At 38.1% G+C, this 22787-nt stretch overlaps 1 protein-coding gene across 1 annotated transcript in view; it reads left to right on the top strand.

Annotated features, from left to right (window-relative positions):
- LOC109056884 (Rho guanine nucleotide exchange factor (GEF) 39) overlaps nucleotides 1-22787 on the top strand; it is a 135504-nt gene that overhangs the window by 32776 nt on the left and 79941 nt on the right. The window contains exons 4-7 of the mRNA XM_042721902.1: nucleotides 1039-1112; nucleotides 1205-1295; nucleotides 11280-11385; nucleotides 14420-14523. The gene's annotated coding sequence lies outside the window, so the exon portion shown is untranslated. The remainder of the gene's footprint in view (nucleotides 1-1038; nucleotides 1113-1204; nucleotides 1296-11279; nucleotides 11386-14419; nucleotides 14524-22787) is intronic.

Genomic DNA, 22787 nt, shown 5'->3' with positions numbered 1-22787 from the left:
ATAATTATTTTTAAATGGTAATATTTTACCATATGAATTTGTTATGCAATTTAATGTGCTTTTACATGGTGAGTATTTAGGAAACCTGTTTGGTGTTGATGGCTCTAACAAAAGCTCAAGGTCGTTGCGATTATGGTCAGATCTCACTGAAAGTGTCATCTTGTGAAAGTGTCATCTTCATTTTGTTTTTATATTGTCAGTGGCAGATCTGCAATTGTACAGGCATTTGCTATGTGAAAATCATCATTGTCAAAGGCAACTTAAAGTTTACACCAACTAATTGGCAGCAACATAAAAGGGGAATTGAAAAATGACAGAAGACACCCTGCTTCCAACCCCCCTTTTGAAATTTGTCAAAATGTTTTCTCTTATAACGGGAAAACAAAGCACTTCGCTCGTTAACCGATGAAAGAGTTGCCTAAGTCCCCTGTTGATTGACGATCACTGAGATGTATGACACCTCTCAACTTGTCATGGAGGAGTTATTTGTACTCGGCTGCGATCCGTTCTGTGAGGAGAGACCAGATGTCCCGTCTTAATTAGGCCTGCAGTGATGTTTTTAATGACTTCTACCCCATTACGGGCAGAGCATGCGCTAGTGAGAACGAGAGAGGAGTTTCAAATCTTTCTCCCTGTCACTCTCGTCTGAATGCGTGTGAGCTCCAGGAAGTGTGCTGCTTTTTGTCGGATTGCGGTGTGTGATTTGAGATATGCTAAAACCCTCAGAAGAGGAACTTGGGGGTTTGGTGCGAGAGGAGTCAATGGAGAACAAATGCAACTTTTCTGCCTAATCTCCTCTCTGAATTGTTTTTGTATTGCATGCTTCATTTATATCTATGAGGGTGCACATTGTGTAATATATTTAATTAATGGCATCTGTTATGGAAAACTAGGCCAGACTAGTTGATGGGAGATGTCTAGTGCACAAAGACTGATATAAAACACTCATACAGAACTTAGTTATGCTCTCCCGAAAGGTTTATGCGCTATTCTACTGTTTTATTGCACGTCTGATCTCTTATTCTGATTCCCCTCCAGACGACCGCCAAGAAAAGGAATCGTCTCGTACCTAGAGTTGGCGTTCGCATTTGGAGATTCATGACAGGCCGCTGGTACATGGAGTATTAGAGCTCTCACTTACAATGCACAGATCAAATTTGAATTTGGCCTATATTAAATTATATCTCTTCCTTTGATGTGTCAGGTCGGTACATTTGGAGAACGGCGCAGAAGACTGTTCGGAAGGCTGATGGTGGCATTACCTGCGTGCAAATCACCTCAAGGTAGAATCGAAAGTAAGTTTCTGAATAAATGTAATTGCTTTGCCATAATGAGGGTATAAAATGTTATTAATATTTTAGAACAAGTCCTATTTTTCATTTCTGAAAACCACTACGGGGCTCCTTTTCAAAGGGTTTCAGTCAAAACCCAATGGGAGATTCAATTGACTTTAATCTTGCATTCGTTTGAAAATTTGAGCCCATTAGTTAACTTTGCCTTTTCTGTGCAGTTTTCATTGCATTTCAATGAAGCCGCTTTCCTGTGGTGTTAAAACACTAATAGTTGCTTCAAATAGTAAATGAGGAAAGGATATATAGAGGGAGAGAAAGTGGGGAAGAGAAGAGTTGATGACCTAAAATATTTATATAAAACATCTGTGTTTTTATGGAGGTTGGAATAAAAAAAAAGATCCAATACACAGCTACAGGGTACAGGAATCAAATATTAATATGCTTTAGTGAATAATTTGGGGATTGAGATGCAACTATTAAGCATTCTGCACCAAACGCGGTGCTCTGACAACATATCAATTGTGGCCAGGTGCACCAGCTAATTGGTGAATTGCATTGTGGTCGCTGGCAAGGGAAAATCAGGGGACCGGCCGTAATCAAATAAAGGGAAGGCCTGAATAATTCTTTTTGAAGTGCTACGGACCTCATGAGTCTAATTGCCAACGCTCGGCACGTACCCACCCACTGAATTCGTGAAGACCCCCCTACACCTGCTCAACCCACTCTGGACCAAAAGTATGAAGGAACCGTATTTGAAACCAGTTCATTTTGACTCGATTCAACTAATTTTGATTCGCTAGTGACCAAATCTCCAAAGAACAGTCTCAAAGAGTGCTTCATCGGATCTCCTCGGTAGACCAACTTCTCGCTACTTTTCCTTAAATAGTAAATCACATAGGATGATTAAAACGCCTGCCTTGTGAAATGCAAATGTGTTAAAAAGCATTTATTTGACATCTGCTAAATAACAACACCCCCCCCCCCCCCCCAAGGGTCAGCATTTTGAATCCTGGCTGCTCAGCTTTGAATGAATAAATTGTGTCATTATGCTTTTCATCGTCTGATAAACAGCTCTTTTTTGCACTCAGAATCTCCATTAAAGAAAAGTAGGTCAAGAGCAGAGGCTTTAAACGGCAAGCCAATACACTTCTCTTCTTCTTACTTCTCTCCTAAAAAAAACTTGCAGACTAGCAAGCCACCCCAGTGGTTTATCTCAGTCCTAACTCAGCACTTGCACCAGTTAAATACAAGTGCACATCAAAGCATGCATCCAGATCAGGTTATTTTGGATAAAGTTGTATTGTTGGTGTGCAGCACATACTGTACGAGACATTAGGAAATATTATGAATTTAAAAGGAAAGTTCTTTTGTCTTATGATATACAACATGAAATATATACAGTATATATATAAAAAGTTAAATCTCCAAATCAGCTGATAAATCAAAGAGATTTATTTTTCTGTAACAACCATCTGAATGTAGATTATTCCTTACTTAACTCTGAATAACTGTCAGGAGCTTTTTAATAAAACAGTATACATCACTTTAAAAACTACATTTCCACATGATTTTGGGACTGTTTACACAACATCCTGCAAAACAGGGGAAAGCCAGTGTTCTCTGTCTGTCAGCACAGGGTGTATAATGGGGCATCAAAGCAGCCAAATCCACAAACAAATGCCTGTTTGCAGGATTGAGAGGATGAGTCTGATAGGACAGGAGACCCATCCTGCCCTGGTGAATGTCTCAGACAGTCTAAGCTTAGGCCTGCCTTTGCCCATCTGTCGTGAACCCTGGCCAGCACAGGAAGGGGGGCCACACCAGGACAGCAATCGTCCAATCACATTCCTTGTGTTGGTCCTAATACTTTTTCAAATGATGCTTCCTGTCTAAGACCAGCCAAATTGGAAGAAAGCTCTTCGTTTTCTGTAATGCACTGTCATGAAGCAGTTTTTTCCTAGACCCTGAACTGATTTAGCTTGGTAAACAACCTGTTAACCTTGCTTCGCTGCTGAGAACGGCCTGTTTCTACGCAACGAGATGTCATAATCATCTTACTTTACAAGAGTCCGGCATTATGCGCAGTATTTTCATCTCTCGTCAGCATCCTTGGCAGAACGGCAACGTGTCAGGAATCCAATATATCTAAAAGCGAGAACGATAGGACTTACATTTCCTCCGGAATCCACTTTGAATTGGCGTAAACATAGAGAAAAGTGCATTTTGCTGTAGATCTAGGTGTATATGCGTTTAAATAACATCCCAGTTTGTTGCTCTGTATATATAGGGTTTATAGTAGTCTTCATGGGTGTTAAGGAAGGCCTCAGGGAGAGGAAGATGAGGGTATGTTAGACCAGAGTTACTGCGTGGGGTCCATATCAAAACCCGGCCATCGCACCACTATCCCTGTCTGCATCCAATTTCAGCATGAAAGATTCCTGTTAAACCCCCATCAAAAAGACACACGGCAGCACAAAGGAAAACCTCATCTCCACGGGAAACTAATCCACCGGTGTGCGCTGTAAGCCTGTCAGGGTTTTTTTTTTTTTTTATATTGAAAGAAGTCATCACTCATTTTTGCCAAAGATTAAAAGTATGGCTAAATTGAGAAAATCCGCTTAGGAATTTTTCTGAATTTAAATTTGGACTGGGAAGTGAAGAAGCTTCTCGGGACCGAAAAGGTGTGTAAGGTGAGATAAATTAGAACATGTAGACAACATATTTGTTTCGGCCCTCCCTCTTCTCTATATATTTCTATGTAAGTCTTTCTTTAAATGCTGAACAAATGAATGAGGTGAGTTGGCGGCATTTCTGCAGTTACCTCAAAAATCGCCCTTCCTGATTGGCAATTCAAGCATAAGAGACATGCATCTGAAATGAGTTCTCCATCCCTTTAATTGCATCGCCACTGGCAACAAGGTATTTCGGTGGGAGGGAATGACAATTGCTTGCCGGTAGGAAGAGGGGGGCTGGGTCAATACCACTTTCACATCTACTGTGCAACATTCCCTGGATAGTGTATTTACCTCTAGGTAAGTTGGCATTAACTTTGAAATAATTACAGGCATGTAAAACAAAAAAGTGATTTATAAAAAAAAAAAAAAAAAATTATCATTACTTCTACTAAAAAGTGGCAATTTGTGCTTATAGTCATTGAAAAAATAAAGTTAATGCAGAACTAAAGCATCTTCCTTTTGTTTAATTTGGTGTAGTTTTATCCTATATAATGTGTAGAAAAAAAGTGGTTTATGTAAGGAATAATTGATGATGGCCCGTTGAATTATTAGAAAAATAATGCACACCCAAGGTGGTTCGCATCGTGGTTGTTACACCTCGGATGTGCATTATTTTTCTAATAATTCAACAGCCCGGAGTCAATTATTCCACTTATACTACGTTATCACACCTCAAGACATCGATCAGATGATATATTTAAAGGTATTCGTCCGGTTTTTGTACTTAAATCGCTATTGTGAGTAGGATTATTTCTTTCACATCTCATCCAATGCCTATTTTGCTGGTTCCAAAACGTCATTTTAAAGCTGGTAATGGAGGCTTGAACCGTTGATAGCATTCTAATGCAGTTATTAATGAAGTTATTAGAAAGAGAGCGAGAGAGACAGAGACACACAGAGAAAGACATAGAGAGAAAGCGAGCTTGTGTGAATTAGGCTGGAAAATCATCTGTCATGTTGTTGTTTTTGTTAGTCCTGTAATTTCCGTTATTACAGCTTCAACACAATGGAAAAAAGTCGCAATTCAACATAAACAAGCCACAGCACAATATAATCCCGAGTTGTTCAAAGAAGTTTATTCAAGTTTGCTATTAGTATACTTCTTTTAAACTAAAAATAGGAAAGTATGCTTTAAGTTTACTTTTTATGTACTTCTCAGATATGGGCTTTATGTACTCCTCAGAAATATACTTAAAATGACATTGAAGTTTTTTTGTATTTTTCTTACAAAAAGTCTAAATATACTTGAACTTTACTTAAGTATACTTAATAAAATAAACTTGAAGTATACTACTTTTTGGTAAGGGTTAGCACAAATTACAAAGTAAACAAGTTGCAACACAACAAAATTAGCACAATACAACAGAAACAAGTCACAACACAACGAAATTAGCACAATACAACAGAATTAGTCCTATGTGTTGTGTTGTGGCAATTTTGTTGTGTTATGGAGATTTCATGGTGTTGTGCCACCATACAAATCAGTTCATTTGGCAGCCATCTTGACAAATCCCCCTGGGCAGCTGTTCTTATGTAGACAACAGACATTCAAATAAAGCTTATATTTACTTCAGTGAGGAAGAACGACGTCTCAAGGACAGTTTGAGGTATCACAACTAAGGTTTTTCTGGTCAATCTAATATAAAAACGTCTCTATCAAAAAGGCTTTTTTAACTGAAATCGGACCTTTGTACATCTGCCATTCATTCCAATTTCTTGCATTTATTTTTTCCAAGATATTCATCTTCTAAACTGTAGTTAAACCTGAAATCACGTACTGTCTGAGAGATCTGCATGGGCTTACCTTTCAACCACTAATAAAGCATATTTTATGAGTGTAAATGTAGTATGAATGCAGCTGTACATACTACCTCCATTATGTTCCCATTGCTGCCCGGGTCAGTTGTGTCGCAGTTTCCCGCCATTAGCGAATGTGAAACCTGTTGAATAACAGTCATTATTTTGGAATTCTGTTTGGTGCCTCTAATGATGCAGACATCCAAAAGTGCAGCACCAGCACTCTGTGATCTTGTGTATGAACTTCAGAAAGCCAGCAAAGGTAGATGGATATTGTAAAGAGAGAAGCCGAGCTTCATGTGTGCTAATCAGCGGCCTAGTGCTCTCTCCTCTGCCATTGTTACTGGCCTCACTGGCCTGTACTGAGCTTCTTAGTTGGTAATTATGTCAGCTCCAGCCTAAATGATTTATTATTTATTTTGCCAGACTGCAGCCTGAGAGACAGCTGCCCCTGGAGTGGTCATTAATGTGCTATCTGGCCGGGCAGGGCGCGGCTCCTATGATCCTGACCCAATCTCAGATCCTAATCCAAGGAGGAAGGAGGCTGCAGGCCAGGATTTGGCGGCCCAGCTATCTCACTCTCTATAATTGATAGGTTTTAGGCGATTATACGCTTCACGTGATTAAGATCTATAACGATGTATTGATCGGGCTGCACTGGGATTCGACCAGGGGGTGTGAGACATCCATGACTACCCGCTCCGCCCCCCCTTCCCCCCAACCGATGGTTTGACATTTTGATATCTGACATTAGATAAAAGTGTGTGAGTGTGTATCTGTACACGTGTGTCTTTTCCTCCCCGTACTGCGAACCTGCAGATGAAAGGGACGAATGTTGTTTGAGTTTATGAGTACATACATATTTACAGTGTGCGCGTGCGGGAAACATGCACATCTATCAATCCGGGGATCAGAAGAAGAGCTGGATTGGATTTTGAAGGTTAGGCTGAGAAGCCTGTGGGTGGGTGATTATTAATTATGATAGCTGTAGACTCAGATTTTATCCTGCAGTCGGAGACCTGTGGGACATCAGCTGAGCCGGGTTGGCTGACACTGAGACAATCAGAAACAGGATGATGTGGCACTTGATGGGAACGCGGTGGGAAAAAACACCACTTTCATCTGCGAACAACGTGGATGATCTGTAGTGATAATACAGTAAATAACTAGCATAAATATGCAATTTCTTATAAAAGTATCATCTTTTAGAACAAATACACTATTGACTTATAAATGAATTTGAAATTGCTGCTTGCAAAGCTACAAGCAAATAAAATAGCTGGGTTACACTTTCAAAACAAAAGTAAGCTATGCTAAAAGGTGCTAACAAAAAAATTTTGACTGTAAGGATCTGAAATTAGGATAACAGGCAGCTTTTTTACAATAAATACAGCTAATAAAACTAAAAACAAATTTATATAGTTCTAAAAAATTATAAACTTAATCATTTTACCAAATAGTAAGGCTTACTTCAGAAAAAATGTCACAAAAACTACACAATGATTTGAATATTCTTTATTCAATTAGTGAATCTTTTATTTGGTCAGTGAAACCTTTGTTTATTTAAATTATGTGGACAAACTGATTCACTTATGATTCATAAAAAAAAAGTTACTTTTGTTTTAATTACTGTAGCCTCAGACGTCATAGCCAGGGACAAAAATAAGTGAGGTGTTTAAAGCATAGATCCTTTAAAATATGTCCAAGAGTTTTATTTACTGGTCTGTTATTGTGGCAACATTTCCACGCCCCTAAACATGACGCGACACAAAACGCAACATGATTGGTTGCTTTACCTGTCAGTCATGTGGCCTCTTGGGCAGGTCTTGGCCATTTAAAGCAGCCATGCTTCCCAGACCTTTTGTCTGGCTACACGAGACCATAATTACTGTAGCTCCTCCCTAAATTGAGAAATACTTTCTCAATCATATGTTTTGTTAAATGAAAAGATTGAAAATTACGTGCAGTATGCTATATGTGCCCTATATAACTGCATATATCTGTAAGTGTCGTGCCAATTACCCAAAGCTCAAGGAATCTTTTGATGATCTAAGCTCAGTTCAAGATGGAGCTTTTCAACTGACTCTTTGGCTATCAACAAGCTTCCCTGCTGTCGATTTGCCATGTGAGAATCTATGCTTCTTGGTAATAAACGGAGTGCAGAAGGGAAACAGAGCGAGAGTGGGGAAATTAAAGAAAAGCAGACAGAAGCATTTCTAGCTCATTCCTGCATTATGGCGCATTTCCATTTTTTCGCCTCTTAATCTCCATTGAATGACTGTCATCGCCCTCCGGCAGTAATTAGGAACGGACTCTGGACAACAACAGACAAGTTGGCCTAGCTTGTCTCAAGCAGCAAATTACCTTTAGCTTATGGTAAGCAATATTCCGTGCCAGGCAACTTTTACTGCTGATTAGCAATTAGCCCAAACTACCGGCAGCCGAAGAGCTAATGTTTAATTTGGTCTGCTAATGATAGACTCCCATCTAGTGTGTGCAAGCTGGGAAAGCGAACTCGAGGGAAGGGGGTTGGGTGTAGAAACGCATGGATTTCTTCTTAATTCCTTTTCATTTACAACCTGACAGGCCCTCAGGTGGTAAGGAAATTTCTTAGCGATTAGTAATAGCTGCCCCTTCAAAGTGGCAAACGAATGTTAATGCTTCTCTTCAAGGCCTTCACCCAGAAAACACACACTCCTGAGGCTAAATAATCATAGTGTTTTCTTTCACAAGCACAAAACTACACAAAAAGGTGACAGCGAAGAAATTAGCAGCACTACGTGACCAAAACTACACGGACGCCTCTTGCTAATTGCTAAAAGGTGCATAAAATCAAGCATGCAGCTCCTTAGACAAACACTTCAGGTCTTAAAGAAACTTGAAAGTGAAAGAACTTGACCTGGACTACACAAAACCCAGACTTGAACCCTTTGGGATGAATTCGAACGGCTATTGCTAGTCAGACACCATATTTAAAGAGTTACACAACTAAGAACTCTCAATGGCTGCTAAATACCTTGTTTTCTGTAAAAAGGCTCTGTGTTTGTTTGCAAACATGAGCAAGCCGTGTCAGCTGGGGCTTCAAAGTATCCCATAAGACCCTGCTAATCATTCTCATGTAACCAAGCACACACTTGTGGGCTGGACCCACCAAATCAGGTGGACTAGCTGCAGCGCTCACTCAGAGCAAGTTCAGCGTAGATGCTTGTTAAGAATGTGCAATGGTTACCGTGGGAATTATCCCATCCCTCGAGGCTAGGGAGTTCTCGGCGCTAATGAACGGCAAGGATGAGGCTCGTTATCCTCCTCTGTCTGTCTGATATTCAGCCACAGTGTCTCATCTCGTACACGCGCCTCTCTCTAGTAAAGATGGAGGATAGACAGTGGATTTGGCTCTCACGTGGACCTGAGCTTCGAGATAGATTCCCAGTGGTACGGTTAGAATGAGAGATGATATTTCTTCAAGCAGCTGAAGGTCATCATCAGCCAGGTTCAGGTTGCATGTAAATATGGTTATACTTCTAAGTGCTTAATTGCTTTCTGTACACATAGTGTTGGGTTATTTCAGTACCAAATTCATGCTTTTCACACTAAATTATTGTCTGTCGACTGTGAATATAGTGCACAAGTCATATGGACCATGAGAAAAGTACATTTTGTAAAAAAAAATATATATTTTATCTAGGGTTGTCAACTGTATAATTATAAATAAAAAATAGTAATAAATTAGTAAATACTTTCCAGATAAAATTTTTACCAAGTAGCTATGGCTATTGGGTTTTTGAATATAAAACACAAATAATAAAATACAATATATGTATGTAATATGTGTAAGAAGTATATAAATTCACATTTTTTTGGTATTTGATTATTTTTTTCTGATATGATATAATATAAAAAATGTAAAAATCTGTTGATTATATATGTAATATTTAATACAAGCAAATAAATGTAAATGAGTAAACGTTTTCCGTATAAAACTTTACTGATCCACTTTGGGTTCAGCTTTTTTAGTTTGAATGTAAAATACAAAATTTATAAAATATTTAAAAGCTTACTGTTTTGAGACATATCTTCTTGATAAAATCTACCATAATATATTTTTCACACAGTTTTTTTTTAAATGCCAAAATTCTGCTTGCTTACAGATTTTAGGAAGGGGTCCATCACCTCTTTTTTAAGGTTCATGGCATCAAAAAGTTTGAAACCCTCTGATGTGAAAGAGAGCAACCAGTAAAATGAATCAAAATTTCTCAGTTTGTGTTTTATGAAAGAAATGCTGTATGGAAATACATGGGGTTTGGAATGGCATTAGGGTGTGTAAATGACTCTAATTGATGGATGATTATTCAAATAAATGACACTAAGTATAAATAAATGCCAATCCTGGATTTGAGAAGCAAGTTTAAAAATGATAAAGTAAAGTAGAAGCACGAAAAACCACAATTCTTCCTTTAGGAAGTGAGTCCCTCATGCAGAGTTCAAAGGAAAGCAGGTTGTCCTCGCTGACCAGTGTTGCATGTTGTTTGTTTACCTTTCTTTTCTATTTCTTCTTCGACCCTTTCTTGTTCTCTTCATCAGACACAACCGAGATACAGCCAAGGTGTGGTTTTGCTGCTTGGCAAGTTCAAAAGCAAAGGGATGTTTTCCTTTTCCTTTCCAAAGTCCACAAACCCAACTTTTTTCAAATCTGTGTTTCTGATTTGTGCAGGCTCTTGGGAATGACAGCGGTGGAAAAGAATAGGGGCCTGTGGAATCGAGTGGTGGGAGAGGTAGAAAGGGACAGAGAGAGATGGAGGAATGGGATAGAGAAAGAGAAGGAGAGAAAGCACTAGAACATGCAACTCTCTTACTCATCCTCTAGCTCTCTCTCTTTCATACACACACACAAAAACACAAAAAAGACTGACAGGCTGGAGCTTCAAAGCTTTAGCTTCTCTCTATCCTTCCTCTGGTGTGGAATTTCAATGCAGTATTTCATTTTTCATTGGGGGGTTGGGGAGGGCGAGGAGGTTGGGGCAGGATGAGTGTGTATTCTTTCAATTATCCACTTCTGTCCCACGGCGGCCCTCTTATAGTGCTGATGTGTTTTAGTAAACTAATATCAACACAAATCCAGCCATGCTGCAAATGACCAACATGCAAGGTTGTCATGACATTTAGGGCACATCGTATTTGGAAACTAAAAATTCAGCAGATGGCATCAAAAATATGTAGCAATAAAATTGCAATGTACTAAATATTTTATTTTTTAAATTATTATTTTTATTTATTTAGGTACTCTTCAGGGATTTTCCCCCTTAATTTCCAACATGAGCCAACATGATATAAATTTGTATTTATTTATTTTTATTTTTTTGGTAGCTTTGAGGTTATCTTTGTGCTGGTCTACTCCTAAATGTTGATTAAATTCACTTTTACCGGATAGCCTATTTGAAATGTTTTTCTCTTTGAGGAAAACAGAGCAGTGATGACTCATCCTGCACTACACAGATTTTTTGTCCAATCAGATGCTCTCTCTTGAAGAATGGCCCGCCCCCTTAGCCACATACAACCGACTAGTAAGTACTAATTTATGGCAGTAGCATGGCTATAAAAGAAAAAAAAAACACACTGCTGATCTTTTCAAGTGGTAATGCATTGTCAACACAGAAAACACATTTTTGTTACTTGGAAAAAAAAAAATCTAACAATTATTAAAAAAAATTATCTTATTTTATTTCAGATATTTTCTAAGACAGCATTTATCATTTTCTTCCAGCTGATATACTAAAATAACTTAAACTAGAACTGAAATAATAATAATAATAATAATAATAATAATAAAACGATATACGTGTATGTCAAAAATGCAGCAAAAATTTAAATGAAAGAAGAAAATATAAAAATAAAAAATAATTCAAAATATTAATAAAAACTATTTACATACCTCAATGAAATAACACAGATCTGAAAAAGCTTTATTTATGGATAAAATCCAAGTATATTAAATGTTTCATTTTATTTTTTGAATAATTATTTTATTATTTTATTTATTTATTCAGGTACTCATCACAGGGATTTTTTCTCCTTAAATTCCTTGGATATTTGTTGCGAACAGCACAGGTCACTGTGTCCGCCTTTCTGTAAAACTGCTCCTGTACAAAAATGTGATAAAGAAACCATGGTTTTGTTCATTTCCTTTTGGCACAGAGAGAGAAAAAAAATGCAGGTGTCCTACATAACTTTCCCATTGAGATTATAAGTTGTTAGAAGATGCACAAGTTGCGACAGATGTTGTTCAGTATGTAAGATGTATCATGTTCCTATATGGTTAAAGGGCACAAAAGTCTTCTTTTTTTAAACAATCATTTGGCACTTGGCGAGAATTTATTTTGGACTCTCTATCATCACATTGTACAAATTTTCAGTAAGTAATTTTTTTTTTTTACCATTTAACAGTATAAACTAGAAAAATACAAATCCCGTACACTAGTCAAGCTGCTTCATGTCAAAAACCTTGACTACATTTTAGTCAGTAATAAGGTTCAACTTGTTAACATTAGTGCATAAGTTATCACAAACTAATATAGAATACTTTCACAGCAAGTATTAATTACAAATAATATTCAAAAATAACATTAAAAATAAAAACAAGCAAACAATAATTAACAATATTAATAAACTATATAAATAAATAATATTGTATGTATAATTTAACCTAAATCGATAAATGCTTCATAAAAATGACCTAATTTTCTTTGACTAATTTTCACAAATTGAACCCTATTACAGTGTAGCCCAACAAAATCCTGCAACACACTTTTTAATCCTTCAGTTTGTGGCGGGCTAAAATCCCAGACTCTTAAACTCTAGTTTTTTTTAACAAATGATATCCATCTCCATCACCTGGTTGGTGGCTGGCCATAGACACCTTTGAGCCACCGTTATTTTATCTTGGCGTAATTAAAGCTATGTAGGATCCACAAACCTCTGAGGGTAAGTGGTGCCTCTAGTGGCACATCAAGGAGGTGAGAAGAGGTGGAGAGGGGTAACTTGGCTATCTCGACCTCGTCCTGGGGTGCTGCCCATAAGGGACATGTCAGCGTGTTGCGCTTCTGATAAGGAAAGGTCAATCTGCTACCATCATCCCATGGCCCGAGGCCTCCAAAAATACCAGAAGAGAAGTCAAAGATGCATAGTATATCTCAAGTTTTCCTCACTTTAGGCCCCAACGTTGAAAAACGTCAAACCCAGCATCGCATTTTCTCATATATTCCTTCAGCAACATGCACCGTTTTTAAGATTGCCCTCCTCAAAGCGCACGCTCTTCTTGGTTTCCAGTCCCCCCCGCCCCGCCGAACCATCTCGCTCTGTTATTTCTGATTAGTTGTAAACGAGCAAATATTTTCCCAGTGTTCGCCAGGTTAGATCCCCATTTAATTAAACTGGCTCATTATGTCGCTCTCTGATTAGTGGAGGGGAATCAATTATTCAATTCACAAACATGGGCCGCAGGAGCTGGAGGTGCACAAAGAGCTGCTCATTTAATTCCAAGGACACTAATTAGCTACAAAGCAAAGCTGCAACTTTCTGTCTCTCTCCCCCCACCCTCCTTCCTCAATTACCGCGAACATAGGACTCTGGGTGTGAGGAGCAGGGAGGAGGGCTGAGGCAGACGAAAAGAGGAGAGCATGATGGGAAACATAGGTGGGGCGGGTCAAAGCGTTCCTTATTTGGCAGGAATCCCGTCTTGTTAGCCGGGTCGAGATGTCGCGGACGGTGGTGTTTTTTGCTGATATGTAGATTGGACGGAGAGCTAAGCATCCAGGAAACGACCCGAGGGATTTCCAGCAGCTTCAAACTCAAAGGCCTGCCACTTTTGTTCTCCGCAATCAAACGGCGGGCAATTATCCGAATTATTGACAGCAGATTTCTCATTTCAACTGCAAATTAAGGCTATCAATAAAGCTTTCTGATGCAAAAGTGACTAATTAACCAACGGAGTGGAGCTCTGAAGCCGTGTTGTAAAAAAAAAAAAAACTCCAGTCGGTAGCACGTAGTGGAAACACAGGGGAACTAATTAGTTTAATTATCAAAACAGCTAATTAAAATTACACAGTTGCCTAATTAGTTCTGTGCTTCTTGCTGTCTCTCTTTCCCTGTCTCTCTTATTTCCTCTTTGCCCTCTCACTCTTTAATTGACAGGTTGAAGTTAAATATAAAGCAGGAGGAGAGAGAGGGGGGGAAAGGAGAGGAGAAAACGCGTATGGCGGGGTACCGAGAGTTTAACGCAATATCTCGGCTGATGCTGTCTGCACGAGTGGCAGATCTCTGGAGCAGGAAAACAAATGACTTTCATCCCAGCAATTCCAAATTTTCTCCCACTAAAGTCTTTCTGATGTGAACAAATGAAGAATTTGTCCTCCTCTTGTTACCCTGACCAAAAACAACATTGCCATGCTGTAAAAGACAAATTTTAAGTCCGTATGATAGCAACATTTGTGGGGTTTTTTTTGGAGAGCTTTGAGGTCATCTGTGTGCTGGTCTACTCCTAAATGTTGACTAATTTCACTTTTACTGGATATAAATGTTTAAAATTTTTTTCTCTTTCAGGAAATGGAGCAGTGATGACTCATCCAGCACTACAGATTTTTGTCCAATCAGATGCTCTCTTGAAGGAGAACATCCCGCCCCCTTATGCTGCACACAACCGACTAGTAAGTAATAAATCATGGCAATAATATTTGTAATCAAAAAAATAAAAAAACAAACAGCTGATCCATTCAAGTGGAAGTGCATTGTCAATACAGGGAAACAAATGTTTGTTACTTTAAAAAAAAAACAAACAAAAAAAAAACCTTTTTTTTAAGTTTTAAGAGTTTCCAAGACAACATTTGTCAGTTTGATTTAGTTTATTTTGATGTAATCAAAAATAAAATAAAACAAACTATATACATAGACATATTAAAAAAATAAAAATGACTAAAATGCAAAACAATTAAAGCTTTAACAAAAATAGAAATGAAAGTGGAAAATACAAAAATGAAAACTAATTCAAACTGTTAAAAAAAACTAACATAACTCAATGATACTAAAATAACACTGATCTGAAACAGCTTTCCTTATAGATAAAATCCAAGTATGTTACAATAAATAATGGATGTAATTGCCATATTATGTTGGCTATATGTATATTTTGAGATGAAAAGTGGAGCAACAGTATTGTTAATAGAAAGGAGAATTAAAGCAAAAATGTTTATTTCCTTTCTCGTTGCATTTGTGTGGGTGTGTGAAAAACAATATGGTGACTGATACATTACATGATTGACATCACAATTTCCAACCCAGTGTACTGCAGGTGAAAAGTGAAGCTGTTGAATATTGTTGATACAACAGCATTCTTGTTTTTCTTTTCCCGAACAGTAGCAAAAATGATCTGGCAGAAGAAAGGCTCAATACGAGACTACTGTAAGATACGTTTACTGTATATAAAAACGTGTGTTGAGGGGCTGGTGTCACAGTAAAAAGCACCAGGGCCTCTCTCATTGTATGGTGTGTCTCTATGTATCAGATCACCCTCTGAACATGCAAATAGGCCGGAGGCTCGTCCTACCACCTGGTTCCTTTTGGCCATGCTGGTATTTTTAGCAACGCTAATCAGGCAGCTTATTATTTCTTGAGTTCACAGAAACTTTGAACTCCAGTCTCCCTCTGCCTAAAAGATTCATGAAGGCCGGGCATCGGGGGACCTGCTTAAGTTTGCAGTGGGGTCAGAGATCGGCGTTATCCCTTCGGCAAGCGCAGAAAAACAAATTGCATATGTTAAGGGCATGCCTGGTACATAGCGCATTGTTCAATTCACTCTTTCTTTTCCCAGTGTCCATCTTATACCTTAAGCTAGTTTTTAGGCTATACAGAGCTAACAAAACAGCTCAGTGAATAAGGGTAATAGACAGTCCCTAAAATGCCTGAATTGGGTTGTTTGGTTGACCTTCAACTACTGATAGTCAACCGGTAGTTATACAAAGAAGTTAGTTTTAATTTTATATAAGTTTAGTTTTACTTTAATAATAACAACACTGATTTTGTCAGAAGATGCATGAGAACCATGCTATATATGTATATTATATATGGTGTGTATAGACCATGAAAAATTTGCTTTTTATAGCTTTTACAATAGATTTTTCATTCCGGAGCGAGCTATTCCTTTAATAACTATGCTAATTTCCATTTTATTGTTCCATGTGTAAGAAAGTTTGAAGTGAATTCTAAAGCACACTTGTAAACCACGGGACTTTATTAGATTGTGGGTGAATATGAAGGGCCTTCTAAAGTGAAGGCCTTTGTGTATAAAATGCAATCTCTTCCGGGCCTGCCGGTGGGGGGATGCATGTAGATTGCCTGCAAAGCTGCTGTCCGATTTGAATTGTCAATGCGTTGCCGTTCCATTTGACTCACACGGAGAACATTTTGGCTCAGATAGTGCAAAGACAGATTCCATCAGGTCCTTATCTGTTACAACCTGCATTGGTTCCAATTGGATTCAATAGCGGCCAATAATAGTGTTGTTTTTTAAACATTAGGATACCTTGAATTTTTTATTTTTTTTTGGAACTAGTCAGCAGTAGGGTGTATGGGGATGAGAAAAAGGATATAAAAGGGAACCTTATTCTACCTTGTTTTTCCCACCTCCTGCTGTCCGATGCCATGAATAGTGCATTATTCCGATAATTTTTTCTGACTTTCAGGAGGAAAAAGTAATTTTATCTGGTAAAGGATATATTTTTTCTTTCAGCTGGCCCATCCCAAGAGTGTTGTGCATTGTGCCGGACTGAAGAAATCTCATCACTGTATTGATACATCACAAAAGCCAAGCACAATCATCATCTGTGAAAGATCCTCTGAGACCAATTTAAACCCCAAAGACTTTGACCATAACATTTAAATCAGCAAAACGGTCTAATTCAGTGTTGGCTATGATAGTCCTGAATACAATTATTGTACCTTCAACATGGCAGAATTCATTAAAATAGCCATATAACTGATATCAGTGTTAGTCCAATATTTCCATAATTTCCTCACTGTAAAATAATTGGACCTAGATCTCGTTTTAAGGCCATGGGAGAACTTTGATGGCACTCATTTGCAATGAGGGTGTCTTTTTCAAACAAGACATTAATTAAGTTAGAGTATCCGCTCTCCAATATTCTGCCTTATATATATTTTTGACAGCTTTAAGGAATTAAAGGAACGGTTCACTCAGAAATGAAAAATCTATGATTATTTATTTGCCTTTATGTCATTGGCCCAACCTGTATCACTCTCTGTCTTCTGTGGTATATGAAGTGCATATATAGAAAAATCTCCATGCAGCTCTTTTATCATAAACCCATTTGAAAGCTTTGTTTAAGGAACATGCTGATATCGAAGTCACTGTTCATTGCTAATCTTCCCCTCTAGTGAGCTGTTAACACAAGGTTTACTATGACTGAATCATTAGTCAACACTAAATCAGGTGAACTTGAATGAGTACATGATGACAGAATTTTCAGTTTTGGGTGAACTAATCCTTTAATGTTTGACTTTGTCATAAAAGTATTGTAAAAATTATGACATCAAGCTATGACATTCTCAAAATTTAGATATTTTAATTACATTATCTTATTTAAACTATTACTACTTTAATATGACTTTATTCTTGTAATTCTGACATTAATATTGACATCTATTCTAGTCCAATTTCAAAATTACAGCTTTATTCTCAAAATGTAGTTTTTTAAGGCATTATTATTTTAATGTGGCCATTGTGTTTTCATTTTATTTTTCTATCTAAAGAGTCAGCTTGATCTTTCATTCTAAAGAAAAGAGCTGCACAATGATGATTCACAGGTTTGAAACGAGATAAACAATGACAGAACTGTCGTCATTGGGTGAATCATTCCTTCAAAATTACACATTAAAAATCTCCTTACTCTAGATTTCCTCTAAAAAAATCCGATTTTCACTGGTCCTATAGAATTCCCATGCGTAAATGTAATACGAAGTTCTCCAAACATATCATTATGAGTCGTAGTGGTACTATTCCCAGTTTCTTAGCGTGCTAAGGAACGATAAAAGCGAGTCTCAATTTGCCTTCATGTTAAAAGTTCAAGTCAAATATTCATCCTTTGCCTGAATCACATTCCGATTTTTTTTGTCCTCTAGAGTCGAGCGTGTTGGTATCAAGTCAAACAATGTGTGCATCTGTTCAAAGAGTCAGAATAAGATGGGTGAAACTCTTTAAGAAAAGCCTTTTTTGATTGCTTCAGATGCAGACGTTCGTCTCTTGGAACAGAACAGAGCTGTCGCAAACTCCATCTTATTTACATTTTCTTTTTTCCCACCCCACACACATACGCCGCACTGTTCCAGAAACGCAAAAGGGAAGGGAAGGAGCCCAAAAAAAGAGTGTCTTTCAATGCCAAGGTGCCAGGGCCTTCTTTTAAGCCGTAAATGTTCTGACGCAGGAGAAGAGAAGGCGATAATGAGAGCTGAGCTCCTTTCCAAGACATCCGTATTGTTTTAATTGTTCGAGCCACATAACGGAAGAGAAGCGAAGTCTCTGAGCCGCAGAGCCAACATTTAAAAAAAGAACAAACCTGGCTTTTTCCAATGTGTTGGAGCAATTATGTACAAACCCTGTAATTATGCATATCTTTTTGAAACATGTAAAGCTGTATGGAAATGAGTCTGGGCCGATTTAACTCCACACCGCGCACCCCCCACCGGCAGCGCATTGTTTGATATTTCAGACAGTTTTGGAGAAGTAATGGGGACTTTAAGTCAAGGTTTTGTGTGAGCATGTGCGCGTGCGAACGTGGGTGTGAGCGCGCTGAGCTAAAAGGGGAAGCTTTAGGCCGTTTATTGCGGGAAACGGTGAGAAAGTGCTACAAAAACACACCCCGTGCGAAACTCCTTCTTCTCTTCCTCCTGCTTCGTCGTCTCTTTCCCCTCCCCCTTCGTGCGCAAGGTCCCACCCTTAATTAAGTCTGCTGGGGTTTAAAAGTGTTGAATCTTGTTTAAAGACCATCTCAGCACATTTAGAGGTGCACGAGCACGCATGTTAATCAGGCCATCCGCTGGAATTTGAGTGGAAATCTTATTTTCAGACACACTCACTTGTTTTCCCAGCGATTTCTAAAAAGATGCGGCGTGTCTGGAGATGAGAAAGCCGGGCCGATTGTTCCCGGCTGTAAGTGAGAATATCTCTGCTCAGCACCTCTGTTTCCTGCAATTACCACTCGTTAATCCTTTCAGAAAGAAATTCAATTACTTTTATCAAGGTTATTTCATACATGATAGACAGTGCTGATGCGAAGGTGCAGTGAAAGCGGGCGTTTTGTGTTTCTGGCCAAATAATTGAGCTACGCTTGCTCTTCCAGGAGAATGGTCTTCCCAGAACCACGACAAAGCGACTTGTAACAGCTCCATGAGCAACCAATAATGGGGACATTATTCCGGTTCACCAGGAGCTAAGCACCTGTTACTGCTCTTCAATGCAGAACCCACACTGACATTTAAAATTTTCATTTTCAACATTGATAACAGCTTATTGGCAGGAGTCGGCGCCAGTAAACTGACGAAGGCTCTTTAAATGCGCGCAAAGTGGCGAGATTAAAATCAAATAGGTGTTTAGGTTTTCTTCCTCCCCCGTTTTTTCATTCCCTTCTTTTTCTGCTTGACTTATCTGCATTCGTTCCCCTAGACCCTCTCTCAGGAAGAGCAGTGGAATCTGGGTAGCTTCCCCCCTCCCTTCCGCACCAATTACCCCTGGATGGATTTTTTTTGGTGTGAAGCCGGATAATTGTGTAATTATCTGGCTGAAATGGGAAGTCTAATGTGTTAAAGTGGGATTTTTTTAAGCCATGGTGTGGAAGGAGTATGGCAGGACCAACCTGCCAGAGAGGTGGACGCTCAGCCAAATTGATAAGTGAGGAGATAAGTCCCATTCGGCTGAAGTACAGCCAGAGCCACCAATTCCACATTGGAGAAGGTCGAGAGACCCAGAAATTGATTTTTTTTTCTTCCTGAGTGGAATAAATCAACCGAGATAATCAGGTGATATTGGGGGTCCATATGTGCAAATTCATATACTGTATGTATATATATATATAGAGAGAGAGAGAGAGAGTGGGGGGGGGTAGGACATTAGGATTTCAATCAGTGTATTTCTGTTCAGTAATTAAAATGAGGATGCACATGACTGATTCATCACATAATATCCTTGCACCAGTTGTTTTTAAAACTGCTGAATCACTTTATTATGCTCATTAAGTGGTGATCACCAAGAAAATAACGAGTGTGACAATGAACAAACTATCAAAACACTGAAATTCCGAGGAGATCTGTTCCCATTTAACGAGAACAATATTACATTGACCCTAAACCGCTTTTCTTCACACGTGATTTCGTGCTGGCAGATCTGAGATCTTGGCTCCAAGACAAAGCCGGTGGTAAACAGCAACTTGTGAAAATGAGGGTTTGGAGGGAAGAGAAACAACACAATGAAAATTCAGGGGAAAAGCAACATGAGATATGTTGTCAACTTCAGCGGTTGTTAGGAAATAAATTGCTTTTGAAAGTAGAAATGTTTACCTCAATTGAGAGACGTTTTATGCCCTTGACAGGAAATTATTTCACAGCTTCTCTTGTGGTTGCTCTTTCCAGTGGTCATGTTTTCTTAACCTTACAAAATAACTTGGCCTCTACATTCACCTCGAGTATAAACACTTATTCTGTGTTTTGAGGCCTCTCTCTACGGGTACCTTAACTAATTTCTTTCTTCTGTGGAGGAACTGCCAAGACAGAATGGATGGAAAAGAGGCGAGCTGCTATTCTGACTACTCCCCATATTTGCCCTTTGTGTTGAGTATGTAGCAAGTGGCAGAAAGTAAATCGAATGTAGAATTGCACTGACAGTCAAAAATGGGACGTTTTTTGCTCTTTAAATTTGTATTAAAAGTATGCACCTTGCTTCCATAATATTGCAGTTGTTGTTGGCAAAACAAATCATATGAACTGTACAATTGAGAGTCAAATTTGTTTATGGCTGTTAATGTTAGTGTAGTGTAGGCACCGTTGGCCCATTGTTGGCTTCCCGACCAATTTAGAACTTATCGCTTCGATTTAATTGAGCATGTGGCAGAACTTGGAGGACAGACGGAGGACTTTTGAGCATATAAGGTGAAATCTGAGGGTACATCAGAGCGGAATATTGCTGCTATTCTGTGTTAGTCTGCAGCTCTAATGATTAATTTTATTGGAACACATTTTCATCTGAATAGCATTTGAAAAGTTTTGAACCACAAACTTGAACAAACAGACTGTGACAATGATGACAATCATTTCAGACTCTAGCAATAACAGACACAAGTTCAAGCCTCTAAACAAAACAAAATAGCTACATACCTATATACATAAGAAATATCTATATTTAGATATTATACACACTAATTAATTCATTCATTCTTTCATATAGTAAAATTAATTTATTAATTCAGATTAATTCAGTAAAGAAATACGTTCAGGTATTAATCATTTGACCGTATTTATGAATGACTTACTTTCGTAAGTCATTCGTAAATTACTGCTTGTGTGAATAACTCATAAGCCGTTTTTTCATATTTTTCTACAATGTTAAATAAAAAAAACCGAGTGAACGAAAGATACACAGATTAATAACTGTCTGTATGATTTGTTCAGAAACAAAACACTTGACTCCATATAATGAATGAGTTGTGAATTATTAAAAAATGCTAATTCATTCAGTAACAAAATAAATGACTGCATTCAGGAGTGAGTCATTGAAACATTCACTCAACTAATTTGTGAAGAAGGCCACTATCGCATGTTGTTTACAAATTTTTTAATAGAAGGTACTACTTTGGCTTTGATTCATTTTCTGCGATATTTTGTCAACTGACAAAATTTTATCTAAAATCTAAGATACTCAACATTTAGTTTATTGAACATTTTTGGGTGTTTGTGATAAGTTTTTTCTTTCTTTTTTTCTTTCTTTCTTTCTGGTATTTGCAAGGTGTTATTGTCAAATATTTGGTGATGTGTTCTGTTATTTTCTTGAGATACTTCTGTAATAGTTTTCATATTGTACATTTAAATGGTGAACATACTGTAGACAGAATCTGGCTTGTTATGAAAGGCACAGGCATAATGTCTTTCTGTCAAATGTTTATAGTTAAAAATTAATGAATGAGTCACACCTGGGAATTGAGATTTCATCTATTTTCACTTAAAGAGGCAACATCTATTAGCACCTCACACTTTAGCAGCAGGCGTTTTAAACAAACAACCTGCTCCATCAAACAAGTTAATGCTTTTACAGATCATACATTCAGTTTTACAGCGGAAATCAGTGCAGCCTCTTTAGAGAGAGATGGCACAACAGTTTATCAAGCACCTCTCAACCACAAACACAGGTAAACAAAAACACAATGGCACTCCAACCAAAAGGGCCTTATACAGCTGACCTGTAGCATGTTCTGTTTAAAATGAGCCATGAAAGTGACAAATGATTGTACTAAAAAGTTGAATGTGGACAAAACTATAGTGCTGCTGTCATTACAGCAACAGAGGGGAAAGTTAACAAAGTCTGACATTTTAATATAATTCAAAATTTAATTCAAAATTTCACTCAGTCTTATGCAGGTAATATCATTTTAAAATGGGTTAAAACCAAGCAGCAAACCTCCCTCTTTCTCTCGTGAAGCCAACAAGGAAGTGACTTAAACTGTAATTCGTCAACTGGCCGCTAGAGGCTGGCTGCAAAAGGGAGTCAATCCCATAGAATCGCCATGTTAAAATGCCCAACTTTACAGCATTTACAGCCTGGTTCAAAAATGTATTTTGGTCTGTATAGCTAATGTTGCCCTTCATATAACTCATCCGTTTAAATTGCCGCTGCTGACACTGTCGTCGAGCTAGG

Source organism: Cyprinus carpio, chromosome B4 (assembly GCF_018340385.1).
Source record: "Cyprinus carpio isolate SPL01 chromosome B4, ASM1834038v1, whole genome shotgun sequence".
Taxonomy (NCBI): Eukaryota; Metazoa; Chordata; class Actinopteri; order Cypriniformes; family Cyprinidae; genus Cyprinus; species Cyprinus carpio.
The sequence above is the reverse complement of the archived record's forward strand: the minus strand, read 5'-3'. Positions and strand labels throughout refer to the sequence as shown.